This window comes from Moschus berezovskii, chromosome 25, assembly GCF_049115385.1.
Source record: "Moschus berezovskii isolate FMDL1 chromosome 25, NW_MosBer_1.0, whole genome shotgun sequence".
Classification (NCBI taxonomy): domain Eukaryota; kingdom Metazoa; phylum Chordata; class Mammalia; order Artiodactyla; family Moschidae; genus Moschus; species Moschus berezovskii.
The window spans coordinates 24,542,349-24,558,155 of NC_142484.1; the positions used below are offsets into that span (position 1 = coordinate 24,542,349).

The 15,807-nt window shown below is 37.4% G+C and overlaps 1 protein-coding gene across 2 annotated transcripts in view; it reads left to right on the forward strand.

The window, feature by feature from the left end:
* PRMT3 (protein arginine methyltransferase 3) overlaps positions 1-15,807 on the forward strand; it is a 149,397-nt gene that overhangs the window by 98,049 nt on the left and 35,541 nt on the right. The window lies entirely within an intron of this gene.

The window sequence follows — 15,807 nt, forward strand, 5'->3', positions numbered from 1 at the left end:
CTCAGTTCTTTTTTTTTTTCTATTTTAAAAAAGTATGATACACTTGATAAACAGTAGAAACATATTTAAGAGGCACTGATACTTAGAACAGGTCTTGAGTTACAGTTTTTTAAGGCTAATACAGATGTTATTAAAAGAAACTTTAAAATGTTTGCCATTCAAACTTTCATGGTCCTCAAGGAGTACTCATGGTACTCCTTGTTTTCATTTTATGTTTTAATTAAGCTTTAAATTTTTCTAATGGCTTAAGAAGAAACATCAAAATGAGACCATTTCTTTGCAATTGTATTCTTTAAGTCTTCTTTTAAAGCTTTTGAAAAATTGCTGACAGTTGAATCCTACTAATTTTAAACTCATTCCTTGGTATTGAATCAGTTCTTAGTACTTTGGGGTGTAAATTGACCTAATTTTGACCCAGCAGAGCTAATCAGCTAAAGAAACTAATTATTAAAGCACATCTGCACTGCTTCAAAATTGTAAGATTTGTCTTGAACTTGCATCGTAGATTTTAATGGGACATCTGCTATATATTTTAACAGGCTTCACTAAGTAAGTTTTATGTCTTAGAGGGAGAGCAGTTCTAATTATGAGATTCCACCTCTACAGTCAGTTTTAGGTTTCTACTTTAATGAATGACCATACAATCTAGAGCCTGGTCCTGAACTTCCTGCTCTCTCTGTGAACCTTTGCAGTTAGGCTTAGATGTTGTTGAGAATACTTAAATCTCTCTATTTCCATGAACTGGTTTTTGAGTAGTAGGATGTGTTAAGAGCTACAAGGCATTGGGAATATAGTAATAAGCCAGAAGAAGCAGCGCTTCTCTTCATGAGGCATTAATGGGGGAGATAAATATTAAAGTTCATTTTGTGGATATTAGATAATACCAAGGAATGATAGAGAATTTAGTTACGTTTGATAAAGATATTGTAGTTATATAAGGAAATGTTCATATTTTTAGAGATGTACACAGGTAGGGGAGAAATGACGTGTCCGGCATTTGCTTCAAGATGAGCAAAAAAGGGGGAAGCAGAGGGAGAATATATGAAGCAAATGTGCCAAATATTGGTCACTGTTGTATATAGGTGATAGGTGCTCAGGTTCTATAATCATGTATATGTCTGAATTTTTTCATAGTCCAAGCTTTTTAAAGAATCATACTAACAGCAGTATTCTAAGAAACACATAAGAGTGATGAGGCGAAGGTGCTATCCTACATTGTTTCTGTAAAACTCAGCTCTCTGCTATAGGTACCAAGGCTAAACACATGCTTGCATGTGTTTCACATTTTCACACTTAGAGATGTGTTCATATATTCACAAAAAGACCTGTACAAGAATGTCTATTGCGGCACTGTTTCTGGATACCTAGATTAGGAGTAAGCCAGACATTCATCAGTAGTAGAATGGATAAATGGTGCAGTATATTTATGAAGCGGAGAAGGCAATGGCAAGCTACTCCAGTACTCTTGCCTAGAAAATCCCATGGATGGAGGAGCCTGGTGGGCTGCAGTCCACGGGGTTGCTAAGGATCGGACACGACTGAGCAACTTCACTTTCACTTTCCACTTTCACACATTGGAGAAGGAAATGGCAACCCACTCCAGTGTTCTTGCCTGGAGAATCCCAAGGAAGGGAGAGCCTGGTGGGCTTCCGTCTATGGGGTCACACAGAGTCGGACACGACTGAAGTGACTTAGCAGCAGCAGCAGCATATTTATGAAGTAATATGTCAGTGGGGAGAAAAATGTGATCTTGACTGTACACTATGACAAGGATGAATTTCATGAATAGAACATTCATGAAAAAGTGGGGGAGAAAGCCAAATGTAGAAAAGCTTTTGTCTTTGTTTTCATAAAAAGCTAAATTAGTATAGTGATAATCAGAATAATGGTTACATTTTGTGGGAGGACTTAATGATTCAGTTCAGTTCAGTCGCTCAGTCGTGTCCGACTCTTTGTGACCCCATGGACTGCAGCACACCAGGCTTCCCTGTCCATCACCAACTCCTGTAGCTTGCTCAAACTCATGTCCATCAAGCTGGTGATGCCATCCAACCATCTCATCCTCTGTCGTCCCCTTCTCCTCCTGCCATCAATCTTTCCCAGCAGCAGGGTCTTTTCCAATGAGTCCATTCTTTGCATCAGGTGGCCAAAGTGTTGGAGCTTCAGCATCAGTCCTTCCAATGAATATTCACAATTGATTTCCTTTAGGATTGACTCATTTGATCTCCTTGCAGTCCAAGGGACTCTCAAGAGTTTTCTCCAATGCCACAATTCAAAAGCATCAATTCTTCAGCGCTCAGCTTTCTTTATGGTCCAACTCTTACATCCATACATGACCACTGGAAAAATCATAGTTTTGACTAGATGGACCTTTGTCGGCAAAGTAGTATCTCTGCTTTTAATAGGCTTTCTGTGTTTGTCATAGCTTTTCTTCCAAGGAACAAGTGTCTCTCAATTTCATGGCTGCAGTCACTGCAGTGATTTTGGAGTCCAAGAAAATAAAGTCTCACTGTTTCCATTCTTTCCCTGTTTATTTGCCATGAAGTGATGGGACCAGATGCCATGATACTTGTTTTTTGAAGGTTGAGTTTTAAGCCAGCTTTTTCATTCTCTTCTTTTACCTTCATCAAAAGGCTCTTTAGTTCTTTGCTTTCTGCCATAAGGGTGGTGTCATCTGCATATCTGAGCTTATTGGTATTTTTCCCGGCAATCTTGATTCCAGCTTGTGCTTCATCCAGCCTGGCATTTCACATGATGTACTCTGCATAGAAATTAAATAAGGGTGACAGTAAACAGCCTTGACGTACTCCCCAATTTGGAACCAGTCTGTTGTTCCGTGTCTAGTTCTAACTGTTGCTTCTTGACCTGCATACAGATTTCTCAGGAGGCAGGTCAGGTGGTCTGGTATTCCCATCTCTTTAAGAATTTTCCAGAGTTTGTTGTGATCCACACAAAGTCTTTGGCATAGTCAATAAAGCATAAGTAGATATTTTTCTGGAATTCTCTTATTTTTTTTCTATGATCCAAATGTTTGCAATTTGTTCTTTAGTTCCTCTGCCTTTTCTAAATCCAGCTTGAACATCTGGAAGTTTTTGGTTCATGTGCTGTTGAAGCCTGACTTGGAGGATTTTGAGCATTACTCTGCTAGCATGTGAGATGAGTGCAATTGTGTGGTAGTTTGAACATTCTTTGGCATTGCCTTTCTTTGGGATTGGACTGAAAACTGACCTTTTCCAGTTCTGTGGCCACTGCTGAGTTTTCCAAATTTACTGGCATATTGAGTATAGCACTTTAATGGCATCATCTTTTAGGATTTGAAATAGCTTAGTCATTGGAAGGGGATTAATAGAGGCCCTGCATCTTGATCTAGGTAACAGTTGAGTGTCTTTACTTTGTAATGACTCACTATAAAGTTCACTGGGTTCTGTCAATGATTTTCTCACTTTTAGACATGTGGTGTATATTTTATTCTTCTTCAGTAAAATATTTTTTAAAAATAAATGATTCTTACATTGAGCTAAAAGAAACATCTCTAGTTTTGCATGTATATAATATTTTGGTTAAAAAGTTTATAAATAACAAACCACAAAAGGGCCCCTTTTGGTCAGAAACTTGGTGAGTGAAAGGAGCTCAGAGAAGCCCAGTGTGGCTGGAATACATAGGCTACTGTTGAAGAAAAGTGGTAAGCTGTCCAGGTCATTTAGCACCTGTGCTGTTTACGCTTTTCCTTAAACCAGTGGGAAATAATGGAGGTTTTTGTTAAAGAGAATGATGTGACCTGAAGGGCACATTGAAAAGATCATGGATGGAACATGAAGAACAGTTAGGAGACTAGAGTATATATATGGATATGAGAGTTGAACTGTAAAGAAAACTGAGCACCAAAGAGTTGATGCTTTTGAACTGTGGTGTTGGAGAAGACTCTTGAGAGTCCCTTGTACTGCAAGGAGTTCAAACCAGTCCATCCTAAAGGAAATCAGTCCTGAATATTCATTGGAAGGACTGATGCTAAAGCTGAAACTCCAGTACTTTGGCCACCTAATGCAAAGAACGGACTCATTGGAAAAGACCCGGCTGCTGGGTAGATTGACGGCAGGAGGAGAAGGGGACGCCAGGGGATGAGAGGGTTGGATGGCATCACGGATGCGATGAATGTGAGTTTGAGTAAACTCCGGGAGTTGGTGATGGACAGGGAAGCCTGGCATGCTGCAGTCCCTGGGGCCGCAAAGAGTTGGACACGACTGAGTGAGTGAACTGAACTGATGGGTCCACTATCACAGTACCTCAGACAAGCAGTGGCAGCGACTTACATGAAGAAAGCTTTGGTGGAGATGGAGAAAAGTAGATGTGTTTGAGAGCTACCTAGAAGGTAAAATGTCCAGACTTGAGGATGGATTAAATAGGGAGGGATGAAGGAAGGAAGTCACAGTGGTGACTCTACGGTTTCTCTCTTTTACTGTTTGAAGAATGATGAATCTGTTTTGTAAGACAAAGAAACCTGGAAGAAGAACAGGTTTAGAGGTAAGGATAAGAAGCTCATTTATTGGTCTATTGAATTTGAAATGCCTCTGAGATATCCAAGTAGTGATTTCTAGTTGAAAATTAGGATACTCTTTCATGGTCAGTTCTATCAAGTCAGACTTGTGACATATTCCATCCAGATATGATATATGATAGTGGAAGCAAAAGCAATCATAAAATTACACAAATTGCTCTTGAACTAGGATGTATTTTCTAACCTGTGGTACTTCTCAAGGTTAATAGGCTCTAGAAGTTTTTTTTTCTCTTTTTTCTTTTTAATAATCAAATCCAATGGAGTAGCATCATGTGCAAATAGAACTTAATCCAAATTAACTATTCAAGTAGAAGAAAAAGAGTCCATGAGAGAAATAATGGTCTAATTAGTACAGATGATACTACCCTCCATTTTACTTAATGAATATGTGCCCTAGAATGAGCCTGAGGTGGGAAACACATATGTTCTTTCTTCAGTTACGTTCAGCTTGCAAGTTTATCAGTAGTATGAATGCCTTGCTGGATTGCATGTGATTCTTGCCTCTCAGAGTATTTGCAGTAGTCACCTTAATGCTCAGAGGACACATTCTAAGACATGCCTAAAATCAAGAATTGTACCATACTTTTTATATACACTGTTTTTTCTTATATATGCATAACTGTGATAAACTTTAATTTATAACTACACATAATAAGGGAATGTTCAAACTGTCTGCATCATACTCTTGCATTACTAAGTACAGTAAGGTTTAATCAATAATCTGATAACTGAGTTGTCTATTAAAGTGATTAATGAGTGGGTAGGGTAAACAGCAGTGATACTGTGGACAAAGGGATGATTGTCAGCCTGAGCGAGATGGAGCAGGAAAGTGTGAGATTTTGTCGCACTACTCACAAGGTCTTGAAATTTAAAACTTATTGCTACTTTCTGGAAATTTTCATTCAGTACTTTCCTGGGTAACAGATAACCAAAGAAAGAAAAATTGCAGATAAGTGGGGAGTATTGTATTTTTAATATAGCATGATACCCTGAAAGCCATCTACTTCATCTGGATTCCAACCAAAGAAATGGTGATTTTTGCTATTGCCAGAAGAACTGGTTGTCTTGAACGTTTTGAAGAATGGTTTATATTTCACTCTCCAGTGCAAAACCTTAAGGGATTTTCCTGAGTGATTTTGGTTATCTTAAGGTTTTTCCATTATGTGACTTACCCACTATATAATGTATGACTCTACTGTAATAGGATGCTTTGTCTCTTCTTTGAAGGGATCCTAGTTAGTTCTTATTTTTTTATATTTGATTAAAATGCATTGTCTACAAACTTTTGGACATTTCCGCTTAATCCTCTCTTAGTTTTCAATCTTGCCAGCCACAGAGGGAAACTGGACCCTGAGGGTTTTAACCTTTTAAAATCTAGATTTCTTAAACCCATTCTCTATGTTTAGTTGCCTTCTTACCTACTTCCATTCTCTGTCCTTGGAAACATATCATTTATAAAAACTTAATTTTAAAAAGATATCTTTCATACTTCATATTAACTTTGAATCCCTTCAAATAAGAGACAAAGTATCCTATTAAAGTCTTTTCATCTTCATTGAGTAGAATAGTGGGAGGGATCATCTGCAATATTAAACCATTATTTAACCTATGCAGACAGAGTGCAGAAGTCCACAAAATGAGGAACCCTGAAGTTGAGTAAAGAGTTCTAACATCAGTTGTTCTGAAATACAATTAGAGTGGAACATTAAAATCTTAAGCTACATTACAATCACAATTTAATTCTAGATAGGTATAGGGTCATGCTTGAAGTCAGCAGTGCCCAGGGTCAGAATAAATCTATGAGAGAAATAATAACACTCAAGCAGGACTGAAATATTGTCTTCAGCACAGCAATAAGCATAAAAATGAAATAATCAGTATTAGTGAACTCTTCATTAGAGATGTCAGGGGAGTTTGCCCCAGACTTATCTCAGAGGCTGCCAATTAGCATTGTTGTGATAATAAATGAGTTTAACCAGGTATTTTCCTCTCTGATTCAGGCAGTTATCCCTGGAGTAATGACCTCTAAGTAATTTTCTCAGTTCACATTCTCTTTGACTTATGTTTTGGCAGAAACCATCATTAATATTGGCATCCAGGTCTTCAAAAAAATCCTAGAACATCCAATGTTTCCAGACATATATATATATATATATTCACAGGAAAGATCAGTCCTTGTGGAAAGATGAGTCAAGAATTGGAAAAATAAATTTTTGTTCTATATACCAGATGGCTCAGAACTTAATATTTACCTAAGTCAGTCTTTCTCTTTTCTAGAAGACTAGATGAGAAAAGGACCAGTCTTAAAATAGTTTTCTAAAAAATAATTTAAATCAGAGGAAAGTTTAGATGATGGTAACATAGTGCCGCAATTAAAAACTTCAAGCTTTAAACCCAATGGGCCACGTTTGCCAGTATGTTTTTTTTCCCCTGGTATGACTTTAGAAGAGGCATTTAACTTAACCTGACCTTGAAATTTTTCATGTGAAAAGTGGAGATTATAACACCAATAATTACCTCCTGGGTGTTATTTTGAGGGCGAAATGAGGCAGTGCATAAAAAGCATTTACCACTATGGCACATAGAAAATGCTCATAAAATGATCTGATTAATATTTCCATTCACTTCCCTATCTTTTTAAAGAAGGATTGTTTATTTTTAACTTATTCATTTGTTTATGGGGAGTGTAGTTTCATAGGTTGAATTTACTTACTCCATCAGGATTAAATAAGTGTCACTGGTTTGTCTGTCGTGCGTGCTAAGTTGCTCCAGTTATGTCCCAACTCTTTGCAACCCATTGGACTGCTGCCCACCAGGCTCCTCTGTCTGTGGAATTCTCCAGGCAAGAATACTGGCATGGGTTGCCAGGCCCTCCTCCAGGGTATCTTCCCAACCCAGGGATTGAATCCACATCTCATTATGTTTCCTGCATTGCAGGTGGGTTCTTTACCACTAGTGCCACCTGGGAAGCCCTGATTTGTCTTTCAGTACCAATTTCTTTACAGCCAAAGATATGCAGTAAACTTTGTAAGCTGTTCATATCCCTGAATAGCTAATGTATTAGAGAAATGAGACATTCTTTCCAAAATGCTACATTTGTGCACACCAGGTGCTTCTCAAAGCAAAATCACTCTTTAATGTCTACAGTTTTTCAGAGTCAAATTTTTCCCCTCTAGGTCACTAAGACAGTGACATAACTATTACAGCAGACCCCTTCCTTTAACAGGTGATATGTCCTGGCTGTCCCTGAAGACTGTACCATAGCCTTAAATCTGATTTCTTTTTTCTCTTCTTCTCATCCTTTTATTCAGCATCCAACCCCATGAATATGGGACGGGCTAGTCTCACTTAGTATTCAAAGATCACAATTAAAAAAAAACTCTGAATGTCTACTAACTAGATTTTTAGTTCTTACCTCAGATGTTGGGTGCTTCTTAGAAGGGCTCAAATGGAAAGGTAATAGCCATCTTTTTAGTTTACATTTCAAGAGAGAAAAAACGGCCCTATTCATTCCTGGAAATTAAAGTATATCTATCACATCTTCTACTTGCCCACCCCTTTTTCTTTCCTGTCTGTCAGTATTTCTTTCAGTATTTCATCTCTTAGTTTATACTTCTGATGGTTTATAAAGACAAGAAGTATCTTGTAGAGCTTGATCTCCTAGCCACAAAAATGAGTTTTAATAGTTTTCAATTTAAACCTCTGTAGCAGTCAGAAAACTAATTTTTTTGTTCTGCATTGTTTTTTAAATTCAGTTTATCTACTATTCTGTTCTTAAACTTTTAAATTTAATGTTTTCTTACCGTTGATAGTATTTTCTGGCAATTGAAGAATGAGGCATGGGCCATATAGTTCTTAACAGCTTTTATGGAATATTGGAAAGCAGCATGAAAGGTGGAATATGTTGAAACAGTAACCATTGACACTGAGCTGTGAGAAACTGATGACTGAGGAGGCACGAAATGAGAAGCAGTGGCTGCAGGAGTTCTTAAATGGCACACAAGCACACACACGCCTTTCACGATGACTTTTTACTCACATGTATTGGATTCTAGTGCTGTATTAGGCTTCGTGAGGACAACAGAAACTATAGTCTCTGACGCCGGAGACCTTCACTTCGTAGGAGAGGTCAGCATATAAACAAAGTGTACTATGGTGCTCTGTAGTAGAATTTTAATGATACAGGCTTATGTAAAATGTACCCTTGACCTGGCAAACTCTTACTCACTCGTATTTAAGGTTTTACCTTAGGCGTGACTTTCTTCCAAAAAGCCTTCATCATACAGTTTGCACTAAATTAGTGGGGAGTGATTAACTGTTAGTACAGACATCAAGGAATATTCCTCTAGAGCAGTTGACATCAAATTCCAGTTTTGAATAAAAAGTAGGAAATGATAAGTAAAGTATCATAGTTTTCTTTTCCTGAAGGTTGATAGGAGTTGAGCATATTATATCATTTCATTCTTTAATTGTTCTCTCAATTAACAAATCTTTATTAATTTCCTGTGGTCCCTGAACATCCCAGGCTATTTCACGCCCTTGTAACTGCACGGCTGTTTTCCCTAAATGTTTAGATTGGCCACCCGGTCGTTGTGCTTAGGCAGTGAGTATAGGGAGGTTAAACACAGATGCAGAGAGACTGCCCTAAAGGGCCTATTGGGATTTTCGGTGAAACAGAAAGCATTATGAATATGATGAATATTGTTACAGGAAATGCAGGAACATTTAATGAGTGTGTTATAATCTCTGCGGAATTAGGGAAGGCTGCTCAGGGAAAGTAACATTTAAACTGAGACATAACGAGAAGGACCTAGTTTAGAGGATGAAGGACCTTAGATAGGAAAAAAACCAAAAACGGTCCAGTGATGAATGTGCCTCCTGTAACAGCAGACTGTGTAAAATGGAGTAACCCTTTTAACCAACTTCAAAAGTTGAAAAAAAACTAAATGCTATCTGTTTGAGAGTACCAGAAAGATAAATCAGTGAAGCATTACCAAGCCAAGACTCAGAAGGAAATCCAAAGAAACAAGACTGGCATTTGGGACTGCTTTTGCCCTGTAGGCATTTACCACTTCAGAGGAAGCAGCTAATGGACTCGTGTAACCCTTTTGATACCCTCACATGGGCAGAAATACAAAAATGGAGCCATTTAAAAGTTCCCCAGTGCTTTGCCTTGGAATCCAGAAAGACTGCATCCAAGAATAGAGAATAACAGAAGTAAATGAGCCCTTGCAGGGGCTTCAGGCCCACTTCAGATCATCTGGGTGGTCCAGAAAATTCTCAAACCCCATTATTAGATTAAGATGACCTTGGTTTTTGCCAGCACCCTCATGTTCCTTGCAGGAAAAAAGATTCTTTCCAGAAGGGTATTTTTATACATCTGGAATGATTTCTCTAGTTTTTCATATATAATGGTCAGAACATAATCAAAGGTAATCAGTTGCACAAGAACACAAGACAACATAATCAGGAACCAGGTAAAACAGGCAATAAAAATAGAGCTCCAGGGACTTCCCTGGTGGTCCAGTGGCCGAGAGTCTGCACTCCCAGTGAGGGGTCCCGGGTTCGATCCCTGGTCGGGGTGCTAGGATTCCACATGCTGCAACTAGCAATCATACCACAACAAAGATCCTACAGGCCACAACCGAGACCCTGTGCAGCCAAATCAATAAACTTTTTTCTCTTTTAATACAGCTCCAGGAGTTACAGATGGTAGATAGATCAGATACGGACTTTAAAATAACTATGCTTACTAAGTTCAAGAACAAAAATTGAAAATTTCAAACAAAAGAGTTGGGAATATTTAAGAAATAACAGTTTTAAAAGAAAACTGAACAGATATTCTAAAACTTAACTAAAGATGAGTTTAGTGGTAAATATTAAATCACTAGTGTAGAGAGGATTATTGAACTAGATTTTATGTCAGAAAGAAATAACCAGAACAACACACGGGGATGTCAGAATGTGGCATTGGGAAGGGCAAGACATATAGAGGAAACAACAAACAGTCTACTATATGTTTAAATGGGGGTCCCAAAGGGGAATAGAAGTAAGAATTTTCAAACTGTTTGAAGAGCTAATTGCTGAGAATTTCCCAAAACACATGAAAGACAATGAACTACAATTTAAGAAATATAGCATAACTTGAATAGGAATGATTTTAAAAATCCTTCCATTTTTAGATACATACCCAGGAGAAATGAAACATACATCCATACAAACACTTGTTCATGAATGTACATAGCAGCACTATTTTTAACAGCTAACAAAGGGAAGCAGTCCAGATTTCCATCACCTGAAGAATGAATAAACAAAACGTGGTATAGCCATATAATGAAATATCTGGTTTTCTATAGAAAACAGTGAAATCCTGATACATGCTGCAGAATGTATGAACTCTGAAATAATGAGTGAAAATGCTAAGTGAAAAAGGCCTGCTGTGAGAGGATTCCATTTATATGATGTTCCAGTTCTATGATTCCACTTATCTGAAATGTTCATAGTAGGCAAATCTGAGAACTGAGAATAAAAGGAGCAGTATGGATACAAGGTTTCTTTGGGGTTGATAAAAATCGAAAATTAGATTGTGGTGATAGTTGTACAGCTCAGAATATACTTTTTAAAAACTTAATTATACAGTTTACTTAAATGGGGAAATTTTATGGTATGTGAATTGTATTTCAATTTAAAAAGAGAGAAGAATTTCCCTAGAATATACCTAGATACATTGTACTGAAACCAAAGAGAACATCTTAGAAGCCTCAGTGGGGCTATAAGAAGAACATTGAAATTATCTTCAAAAGAACAGTAAATAGATGATTTCGCAGCAGGAACAACAGAATTGGAAAGACAGAAGGTAATTCAGTGATGACATCCTCACTGTGCTGAAAGAAAATAACTGCCAACCCTGAATTTTACTCAACTAAAATAACTTTGCCAACAAAGATCTGTCTAGTCAAAGCTGTGGTGTTTCCAGTAGTCATGTATGAATGTGAGAGTTGAACTATAGAGAAAGCTGAGTGCCAAGAGTGATACTTTTGAACTGTGGTGTTGGAGAAGACTCTTGAGTCCCTTGGACTGCAAGGAGATCAAACTAATCAATCCTAAAGGAAATCAGTCCTGAATATTCATTGGAAGGACTGATGCTGAAGCTGAAGCTCCAATACTTTGGCCACCTGATGCAAAGAATGGACTCATTGGAAAAGACCCTGCTGCTGGGAAAGATTGAAGGCAGGAGGAGAAGGGGACGACAGGGGATGAGTGAGATAGTTGGATAGCATCACCGACTTGATGGACTTGAGTTTGAGTAAGCTCCGGGAGTTGGTGATGGACAGGGAAGCTTGGTGTGCTGCAGTCCATGGGGTCACAAAGAGTCAGACACGACTGAGTGACTACCCTGAACTAAACTGAAAATAACTTTTAAGAATAAAGCTGAGAGCTTCCCTGGTAGAACAGTGGATTGGAATACACCTGCCAGTGCAGGAGACATTGGTTCTATCCCTGGTCTGGGAAGATTCCACATGCCATGGAGCAGCTGAGCCCATGTGCCACAACTACTGAAGCCTGCACCCCTAGAGCCTCTGCTTCACAACAAGGGTAGACACTTCAGTGAGAAGCCTGTGGACTGCAGCAAAGAATAGCCCCCACTCACTGCAGCTAGGAAAGCACACATGCAGCAGTGAAACCCAGCACAACCAAAAATAAATAAAGTTTTAAAAAATGAAGAATGAAGCTGAAATAGATATTTCAGGTGAACAAAAACAAAAGAATTTGCCCCAGGAAACTGATTACTGAAGGGGATAAAAGCAAACAAAAAGTGATCCTAGATGGAAGTCCAGAAATACAGGAAGCAATGAAAGTGAACAAAAGTGGTATATGTCCATATAGCAGTAGTTTCACTCCTAGGTGTATATCCAGCAGCATTGAGTACTTAAGTTCACCAAAATACATTCATAAAAGAATGTTCGTAAAAATGGCACTTGATACTTGTCAACAGTAGACTGGATAAATAAATTGTATAGTCACATATGTCTTAGAGCCATATAACTATTTAGGTGATACTCAATTGTATAAGTGAATGTCAAAAGCAATAATAAAATTAGCTAGCCACAAAAGACTATATGATATTGGTGAAGCATGTAATAGGGAAAATGAATCTGCTCTTAGAAATTGGAGAGATAAGTCTTGGCAACGATGTAGAGAAAAGGGAACTCTGTACACTTTTAGTGGAAATGTAAATTGGTACAACCACTATAGGAAACAGTACAGAGGTTCCTCAGAAAATTAAAAATAGAACCACCATACGACCCAGCAATCCTGCTTCTGGGTATATATCCCAAGGAAATGAAAACAGGGTCTTGATTATTCACAATAGTCAAGATTTAGAAACATCCAAAGTGTGTACAATGGACTAGATAAAGAAGATATGAGATTATATATACACAAATGTGCACACTGTATATTGTGTGTGTAGATTATATATATATATACATACTATACATGTATGTATAGTATGTATATACACACACATGCAGTGGAGGAGTATTCCACTGTAAAAAGAAGGAAATCCTGCCATTTACCACAGCATGGATGGATCTTGAGGGTATTGGTCTAAGTGAAAGAAGTCAGAAGGAAACAAATAACTGTTTGATATCTCTTATACATAGAACCTAAATAAAAAGGCCAGACTCAGAAACAGAGAATAGATGGTGGTTACCAGTGAGTGGGGGACTGGGAAAAATGGGGAAATGTTGGTCAAGAGTACAGACTGCTAGTTAGAAGTCGAGTAAGTTCTGGGGATCCATTGTACATCAAAGTGATTATACTGTAGTTAATGATGCTGTATTATATAGTTGAAGGTTACTAAAAGTAGATTTTAAAAAGTGATAATCACGTGGCATGATGGAGGTTTAGTTAATGCTCTGGTGGTAGTCATTTTGCGGTATGTAAGTGTATCAAATCAACACATGGCACACCTTACATTATACATTGTTAGGTCAGTTACATCTCAATAAAGCTGGGGAGGCGGGGGAATCAGATAGTAGTTACCCTGTAGCGGTGCCTAGGAATGGCCAGGTGCGTAGGGGAATTACTAGGCTGCTGAGATGTTGTGTTTCTTGATCTGAGTGTGGGTTCACAGCTGTACTCTGTTTGAAAATTCACTGTGATGTACACTTTTGTGCACCTTTCTGCATGTCCATTATACTTTAAAAGGTTCTTTAAGTGAAAATGTTGGTGAATCTCAATAAACATTGAATATATAAATTAATAGTATCTTGTGTTTCTAGCTAGGAAGAAGTGTTGAGGAGTAAGGCCATATAAGCTATTGATTTATGAAATGTCAGAATTCAAGTACCTATGTTTTAGTCTCTGAAGCGGTGATCCCTTCTGCTGTCTAAAACTGCTTTTGTAGGTAATTTGGTAGGTAAACTACAAGGGAGCGATCTTAAAATTTTAAAGGAATTTCAGTTGTACTTTGGGAATATTTTAGTCGATCAAAAATGATTTATGTTGAGGGTTTTTTTTTTTTAGTAAAAGTACCTTTTAAAAATATTCTTAGACATATTGTCTGTTTTGATGCTTTCCGTATTGCTTGATCTATTTCTAAATGATACTCAGTTTGGTGATACCCCTTGAGAAGTATATGGCGCTTAATGTGTATTGTTCCCTAGAGGAATCATGAAAGAAAGAAAAGATGCAAATTTCCTCTTGGGATAAAATAGAAAATTAATTGAAGAGGGAAGAGTCTATAATTTAAGCTATAGTTAATATTGGGAGAATAATGTAATATGTAATTTTCATTTTCTTGGTTCATTTTCTTGGTTATGTCTTCTTAAATACCAGTTATCACCAGCAGAGTTCATGCTTTTTATGCAGCAGCTTTTTATGTTCTATATTTGTGTTTTCATCTGATTGGTTTATAGACAATGATGTAAGTTTAAAATGTATAATCTTTTTTATGTATTATCTTCTTACTCTTGCTTTACTTGCTTCAGACTCATCATCAGTTAGCTTTTGAATTCCATGTTAAGATTTTGAAAGAAATACTCCAACAAAAAATGAATTGTATTTTTGTTATAGTGATTCTGCTGCATGGATTACAAGCACTCTATCTCCATGCTTGGATAAACTCCATCAAAAGCACATTATCCTCCTATTTCTGTGGCCAGCTGCCTAATTGTATCTGCTGTAACCACACGCTGCTGGAACATGATACCAATGAAGAACAGAAATGATAAATTACTCCCTGCAGGTGATAGTGATAATGATAATTTTTAATTTCCTTCTTCCTCATAAGGTCTAGTCTGATCTCACTTCATTGGCTGCCATCCTGTTACATACACACACGATATGTCCTCTTTAAAGAAATACTCATCACACTAAAATACATGAGAAAGCAACTCATTTTTATTCTGTGTCATTGTTCTTCAAATGAGCATGTATCATACTGCTTTGTATGTATGGGATGAAAAAACAAAATGTAGCTTAAAACAGATTTTTTAAGTGGTTCAGTGTACCCATGCAATGATTCGTGAAATCCACAAAGCAGAAACAAATAGCTCATTCTGAAACTCTCTTCTAATACTTCGCAATATTTAAGATGTACAATAAAGCTGCATGTCTGTATTATTTTCCTGTGTACTTCAGAGTGATTATGGAAGAGTCTCACCAAATTATAAGCATGATCAAACTATCCCAGAAATTTACTGTATGCATATATTTTCCTTTAATTCTGTTTATTTCTGTCATCATCACTGTTGTTCTTAATTACCATTAACTTTCTCTCAGTATTTTTCTGCCTGTGGTATAAGGCAGTGAATTTTATTTATTTCATTGTGACCTTGCCTTTGCAAACTAACCTATCTCCTATATATACTTAATTTCAATGCTTATTTCTCTCCTTAGCATTCCCCTTGCCCCTAATTAGAGATATATATGGAACAAAAGGGAAATTCATTCTGTGGCCAGGTCTTCCAGTCTATCTGATCTTTTTTAAGCACGTGTCAAGTTGTGCTCCAGTTATTTATTGCCATTGCCTGTTTGGCATAATTTTCAATTTCCTGTGCTGGTTGTTTATTCTTGTATTTGAATGACTTCCACAGAGAGAGAGTGAGTTCATTGAAATTAACATTTAAAACATCTAGAGATAGTGTGTCAAAGTGGTGGTAACAAGGAGGTTAAACTGTAATTGAAAAGCAGTTGCATGTTTATATTCTGCAGCAAAATGAATAGTTTTGTCCCCAAATCACCTG